This window comes from Petaurus breviceps, unplaced genomic scaffold, assembly GCF_028583685.1.
Source record: "Petaurus breviceps papuanus isolate PSGF00001 unplaced genomic scaffold, PetGlider_PUasm1.0 90683, whole genome shotgun sequence".
Classification (NCBI taxonomy): Eukaryota; Metazoa; Chordata; class Mammalia; order Diprotodontia; family Petauridae; genus Petaurus; species Petaurus breviceps.
This window is the reverse complement of record NW_027187308.1, coordinates 611,495-619,004: the sequence shown is the minus strand read 5'-3', so window position 1 is coordinate 619,004 and position 7,510 is coordinate 611,495.

Sequence of the window (7,510 nt, the reverse complement as noted above, 5' to 3'; positions counted from 1 at the left end):
TACGTGGCCGCCCCCGCTCTTTCTTTTCTCATTAAACCCCAACATAAGTATAAAAAGTTAAAAAAGTAAACGACATCAACAATAAGAGTTGAAGCCTGTGTGTGAGGAATCTCTAGTCTAGTCACAAAGGTTTACTAGCTATGTGACTGTGGGTGAATTACCTAAATTTGCTTCAGTTTCCTTAACTGTAAAATGAAGATAAAAATAGTACCTACCTCGAAGAGTTGTTGTGGGTTTAAATGATATGTTTGTAAAGCACTTAGCATAGTTCCTGGAATGTAGTAGGTGCTATATGAATGCTTATTCCTGCCTCTCCCCTGCCCCTCCCCCCTAGCTAGCAAACTTTAGTTCTATAAGAATATATATACATACACATATATATACATATATATATATATATATGGATTTAACATTTTTCATCAAGTAATTGTTTGGACCAGGTAAGGAAATTGGGGAGAATATTCTTAAGACTGCAAAAATGATAATAGAAAGGATGATTAGGAGAGGGGAATCAGAGATTTATATGCATCCAGGCTACGTAAGTACAGTAGTTGGGTTGACATGAAGCAGAAGGAATAGTTTTTAGAATTAGTAGAATATGAGAGGAATTAGAGAGTATTAGCTAACTAATTGAAACTCACTACCTTTGGATTAGGAAAAATTATTGGCAGGGGGAACTAGAACCTTGACCTTGCCACACCAATGGCTACTAACAGTGAAATCCTTCTTCTAAGACTAAAATTTGGGAAACTGCCCCTTAAAAGATTAGCTAATTCATGCTTCTCTTAGTCCTATGTCAATCCCTTTCTTGAAGCAAGTTCCAAATAAGGAAATATCTTGGCTGTGAAATTCCTCATGGAGGAAATTCAGTCTATGAAAGGTACTCAGAAAAAATGGAGTCAGATCATGTCTGCTTATGAAGAAAACATCCAACAGCACTTATCTCCAAAAGCTAGCTGGTACTGATCACTTTCAGAGAAATATTTCCTGGCATGTGTTTTGTTTCTCTGGAAGGCTCATCTTCACCTTGAATCCTGGGGATTGTGGAGGGGGTTAAGTGGGGAGGAACATTGGCCTAGAGTAGAAACTAGACTTATTTCCATTATTTCCATGACATTCTCTCAGAAACAGAACAGCACCTTATTCCATAATATAATTATATAGTAGATAAGATATAAAGAAAAGGAAATGTCTATAAATTAGTTAAAGCCTGTAGATAATGTTTATTTTTTTTTCTCTTTGTGTCAGCTGGTTATCCCTCTAAACCAGGCCTTAACCTGTGGTCCTGGGCTGCTTATGGCCCTAAGGCATGCCAAAGGATTTCAGGTGGCCCTGGAAAAATGTAGAGGCCTCCCAGTCTTCCCTAAACCAACAGGTTTACCTTTTGGCAATATGATGAAACCAACAGACCCCTTTTCAGAATGATGTTTTGTTGTCTACATTCATAATTAAAGGAAATGCAAATTTCACTTAGAAGTTAGTAAAAATAAAGATGTTTCTCCCCTCCCCCATTCAAGTTCTCAACCTTGCTTTAAACCACAGAAGAGGAAAAGAACATTATCTTCAAAATGGCTGAATTATTTCTCCTCTCTTCTACTACCTATGATTCTATTATTATTCTGTTATGACTAGAGAGAACCAAACAAAAATAGGTTTAAGAAGGAGCAGATGAAATAGTGTGGTATAATAGATTACTCTGGGAGTTATGAATTCTAGTCCTGTCTTGACCAACCATTTTAATTTTCATTACTCAGTACCTCAATTTCCTCATCTATAAACTAAATGAGCTCTAAGGTCTCTTCTCACTACAAAATCATGTGATTCTATGAATGAGGTAGATGAAACATAATGAAGGATTTATTAACAAGATAAGATAGGCTGTCTAGGATTACCAAATTGAGGTTCATTCTTGTATGCAAAGATGTATTTATTTTTTTCTTTAACTGAAATGACCAGACATATTTCCTATTATATATTCCTTCCATTTCCAAGCATAATCACTTAAATACCCCCTTATTTTAATGTTATGATATGCCCTCATGGTATCATTGTCAAAGCAACAAAAGTGTTGGAATAGGCTATCAGGGTATTATGCCTGTGTCTAGAAAAGGGAAAAATGATATGTCTTACTCCTTAGAAATGGAAAAAATGAGAGAAATCACAGGAAAGTTTCTTCTTGGTTTCTCCAGACAAATGTTTTGAAAGATGCCCCTATTAAGAGCAGCAGTTGAAGGAAAAGTTGATGGCCTGGGGCTATCACATGAAGTGAGTAATATTACAAGCTAATAAGATATCTAACAAGACCATAGCTTTAGATGTTGTACCCATACTAATTAGTGGGCTCAAGTCTATTCCCATTGAATTGGAAGACCAGTGCAAATTACTTTGAGTAGTCCACAACCCCTTCTTCTAACCATACAAAAAAAAGATGATAATATCTTTTATTCTCTCCTGTTTTCTCTCCTCAAAATGTCTTCTTGTGACTACTTTTCCCCCATTCAAAGCTACTCTTAATGTTCATCTGAACTTGGTTTCACCTATGTTAAAAAATATTGGGGGAGGAGGGAAAAAGGATGAGGGAAACACAGTATTAATTGACCTGACTTTCAAACCCTCTAGGTTAGGCTCTAAGCTTACAGTCCAATACAAGAAATCTAGAGTTTATGTCCTTTTATATCCACTTGTAACATCACCAATACTTACCCTATATTTCTATATGATCTGAGAGTCTTTATAAAAATGTAATAAAGATCATTTGCCACCTTTTCTCTGGGGACTTATCAGTTTAATTATAATATAGACATGGACTGCAAAAAAAACCCTTCATCTAACATATTCCCCTTCCACACACATACATATATATACACACACAAACCTGCTAAAATACATAATAAATTTTGATGAGATTAATATGAACAAATTTTTAAAATATAGGTTTTTGTACATGTTCATATATTTATTCATGTGGTAGTCTATTTTCTCAAAAGTCTTTAACTTTAAAGCATAATTATAATATGAAATGATTCAAGTAACAATTTTAAATACTTCTGCATAATATTGAAATCCTTGACATTAAATTAACTATTTTTCTTTATAGGATTTAGGCATGAAAAAGTTATGAATCATCTGGGATTCTGAAATCCATTGTCTGACATTAATACTTTGACCAATTCACCCTGCAATAGCAAAATGTAAAGGACAGATTGGTGTTGATGATCCTGCTCATGCACTATTAATTTAATAGACCCTGGTACCAGATTTGTAAGCATGCCTAAATGATATGTTATATAAAACACAACCCACTATGGGTTCCCAAAAACAGTTTAAATAACTGCACTAGGGTTTTATTTTTGCTTTTTTACTTTCTTAGTGCTGTGTTGCACTCAGCTAGATTTTGGATTATTCTACTAATTTGCTTTGAAATGGCAGCTCCTTTATTTATGTATACTGAGAGTATATAGTAAACCAAAAGAGATATCTCTGTGATGCTCTGGATAAGTAACTTTAGTTCTGCTTCCTTATCTGTCAAGTTGGGCATATACTTCCAAAACCATATTAGCTCCAATTTTTTTTTATCTTATATAACTTAAGTCAGGAGGGATGAGTTACTACTATTACCGCATTTTTGTAACCTAAGTGAAAGGCCTATTTTGATTTTATACAAATTATATTTACCAATGATCACCTTTTGTTCATTTAAATGTAATATTCAAAAGTAAACTAATGAGAATTCATTACTTGGTGGATGTTGACTCTTTTGGGATCAAGATGGACTTTTAATTGGCAAAAATGGCTAGCCTTGAAATCAGAAAGAACTAGATTTAAGTCCTGCGTCAGATAGATAATATCTGTGTGACCATAAAAAAAAAAGTTGATTAACCTCTCAGTACTTGAAGCAACTCTAAGAGTGTATATAAATTACAGAGAGTTACTAACATGCATAGTTTCCATATCAATACTTCCTTTTATCAATTAAATCAAAGGTTCAGATGATCCCAATTCCCTCACTCTCCCCAATAAATAAGCAAAAGCAATAATCATATTTGTTTATGTGTATATAAAGTTACAAGATAAAGTATAATTTCTTCTCTCAGTTTCTATAGATCCTTAATTTGTCAGCCCCTTATTCTTGAAAGAATTGTGAATCACAAGATGGAAGGTAGAAGTGTCATTACAAATAGAGGCAGCCCATGGGATCATCTCTAAAATGCTTAATCAAATTTAAATTTCTTTAAAGGTATCAAACATTTAAGTAATCCCACTCTGAGTCACTTTCTATTTATTCAGTGCTAAAAGAGCTGCTTCTTTCATCCTAAAGTTGAAAATATACTGTGACCTTTGAATAGAAATTCTCAAATAGTAGGGAAAATCCAGAATACATCATGCTTCCTGATTAAATTTTATGCACCTAATGTAATCACTTGTGGGTTATTTTTGACATCAATTTTATAGATGTAATATAAGCTTCATAGTAAAATAGTTTAGCCAGGCTCTTTCCTCATTTCTTATGTAGGGGTTAGAAAACCAAATGAGTAAATCTCTAGTTAGTCTTGTACTGATGTTTTTCTTTCTTTTTTTTTTTTTGGTTGTTCTTACAATAGTTTAAACCTGCAGTCTGAAGGAAGTAATTGGCATTTTCCAAGGCTCTAAAGGTTTTTGTTTTAGTGGTATAGCTAGTTAGCTAGCATTATTGAAGATGTTGATTGAGATCCATTTCTTCCTCAGTTACAGAATTATATGATTACTATGATTTTTACCACTATATGAAATCAAACACAATATTGAATTCCACAAATATTTAAGTGGCTATGCACTGTGGACACAAAAGTCTCAAAAATAACCTCAAAGAGTTTACAGTTCAATTGTATATATGATAGAGACTAGACCTGTGATTTCATTGATATAGGGCACTGACAAATTGAGAAAACTACCTCTACTGATGCAGATTTGCACCTTCTTTATAAAGTATAATCTTAGAGACATGCCTAGCATTGAGAAGTTACATGATTAACCAACATTACACAGTTAGTATGTATCAGAAATATGGCATTATCTTCTTGGATTCTGTATCCACTGCACCATGATGTCTCTCTTCCACTATCCACTATATCCAATATATATTTATATATTCCTCATTCAGGAAATTAAGATACCTGTATGTTGTACTAGTGTTAAAAAAGAAGAATATTGGATTTAGATTTAGAGGACATGAATTCTCATCCTGTCTCTATAATTTGTCAGCTATGTGATGTTGGACATCATGTTGGTCATTAGACAACCCTTCTGTACTTCATTTCCTTCATCTGAAAAAATGAGTAACTTGGACTTGATAACTTCTAAGGAACTTTTTAAGGCCCTGATTTATGATCTATGATCCTTGAACCAAGATAGTGATTCCTGTAATAACTATGGAATAATTTTTCAAAGTGCTTTGAGATTCACATGTGAAACTAATACCTGTCTGTTTACAAATATGGCCAATTCATATCTGTTGTTAATTCTGCAAAATTTATCAACAAATCTGCTTTTACAGAATATCAAACCTGTCTCTTGCTCCTTGTTTCAATCTCTACCATAGTCTTAATCCAGGTGCTTTTATTAAAGTTCGTCTTGATTATTGCTCTGAAAAAATGAATACTAAGGGTTTTGAATATATGTGTAACATACAATGCATACATACAATGCACATTATTCAACATACATATGTGTGTATGTTTTAAATATAGGAGTCTTTCTTAAAATGGTTTTGAGCATAATGGAAATAAATTTACTTAAAGTTAGAATATATGTATATATACATATGTATATACACATATATGTATCATCTATAATTTTATCTACAAACACATACTTATAAATATATACATATAGATATTAATGAATGCAGATGATGGTTTAAGATAAATCTGAATGTAATAGGTGGGTTGGGCTTCTATGCAGTGGCCACACACAAACACCCATGGAAACCAAGATAACTTAAAAACAAAACCCTAATTTCAAAGAGGCAGAGAGTAGGGCTTTAAGTTTAGGTTATTCAGTTGTCTAAGTGTCCTTGATTTATACTTTTGACTTTGCTTAATTTTAGAGCCTCCCTTTCTTAGGGAAAGGACTTCGCTGAATAAATCTAAACTCCAGCAGTTGAGCAAAATCCATCCTATCAATGTGTTTTCTGAACCATTTTCCTTCAAGAAACATTTCTCCTGTTTTTGGTCTGAAATAACTATGCTTAAACCAGAAGTACCCAGGTGCCTTGACGATCGTGGAAATAACTTAATTTGGGAAGGAAAACAAACAAGAATTCTTGAATGTTGTACTTTGGAATACACAAACCTAACCAAACTATTCAAAAAGCCAAAGTTAATGTGAAGAAAAGAAGAGGAAACTAGATGTTTTGTTCTATTCTGCTTTGAAACCAACATAAAACAAAGCTTAAAATGAATTTTCCTAAGCTTCTGGTATGATGGAATGTAAAGGTCAAGGGTCATTTTTTTTCTTTCCGGGGGGTGGGGGGAGGAGTGTCTTTGGTATGTCATTCTTCTCCTTCTGTAGAAAGAATACTACCTGGTCATTACTAGATGACATTCCTTCTTGGAAATCAGCTCCACTAGGCATGACCCTATGTTTCACAAAGGCTTCTGAGGGTGGCTGATGCAGAAAAGATATTGCTATACTTCAGTAAAAAGAATAGAGAACTCGAGTCCCTGGCTTAAACCCACGTAGAATTCCAACAGCTCCTCCCAGACGCCTCTGTCTGAGTTCCGCAAAGCTTCCGATGTCTTGCTGGGGACCCGGTCCTGTCACCAGAAATTGTCCAAGAAGCTTCTAGGTCTCTCCAGACGCCGGTGTTTTCGGAGACTGGAAAGCTTTAGAACTTCATTTCCCACAACTTTAAAGGTTTTTCTTTTCTTACTCGTTTCCCTCTTAATTTAAAATGAAGGGTCCACGATTTTTTTTCCCATCATTTTTAAAGGTGGGGAAGAGCCTTGTAAAAATAACTTCTCTGGAAGATCTGAATTTGTCTTGCTCAAATCGGGCACGGGGAAGAGGGGTGGGGAGCGGGGTCGTGGAGATGATATTGAGAACAAATATACAAATATCGTTAGAGTCTAGTCCATACTGACTAGTTATTCAAGAGCTTTGACTTTAAAAAGGTAGGGAAAAAAACCACAAACAAACAATCCCCTCCTGTCCCTCCATCTGCAACCAACCAAAAGCTATTCCTGTCTCCTCAGTCACCCTGTTTTCTTTCCTTCAGTTTTGTTTTGCTCAGGCCCACCAATCTAGATTCCAGTCTTTTCCCTCCCCCACCTTACACTAGTCATCTCGTCCCATGTTTAGGACATCCTCCTAAAAGAAAGATGCAAAATTCTAGCAGAGAAAAGAAGTGCGGGAAGTAAGGGAGCGGGGTGATATTGCGTGTGTGAGAAACGTGGAGAACTTGTCCTTTTCTCAGTCAAGTGAGAAACAAGAAAGAGATAATGTCACATGAGTGATACTAGCAAGACCAGTC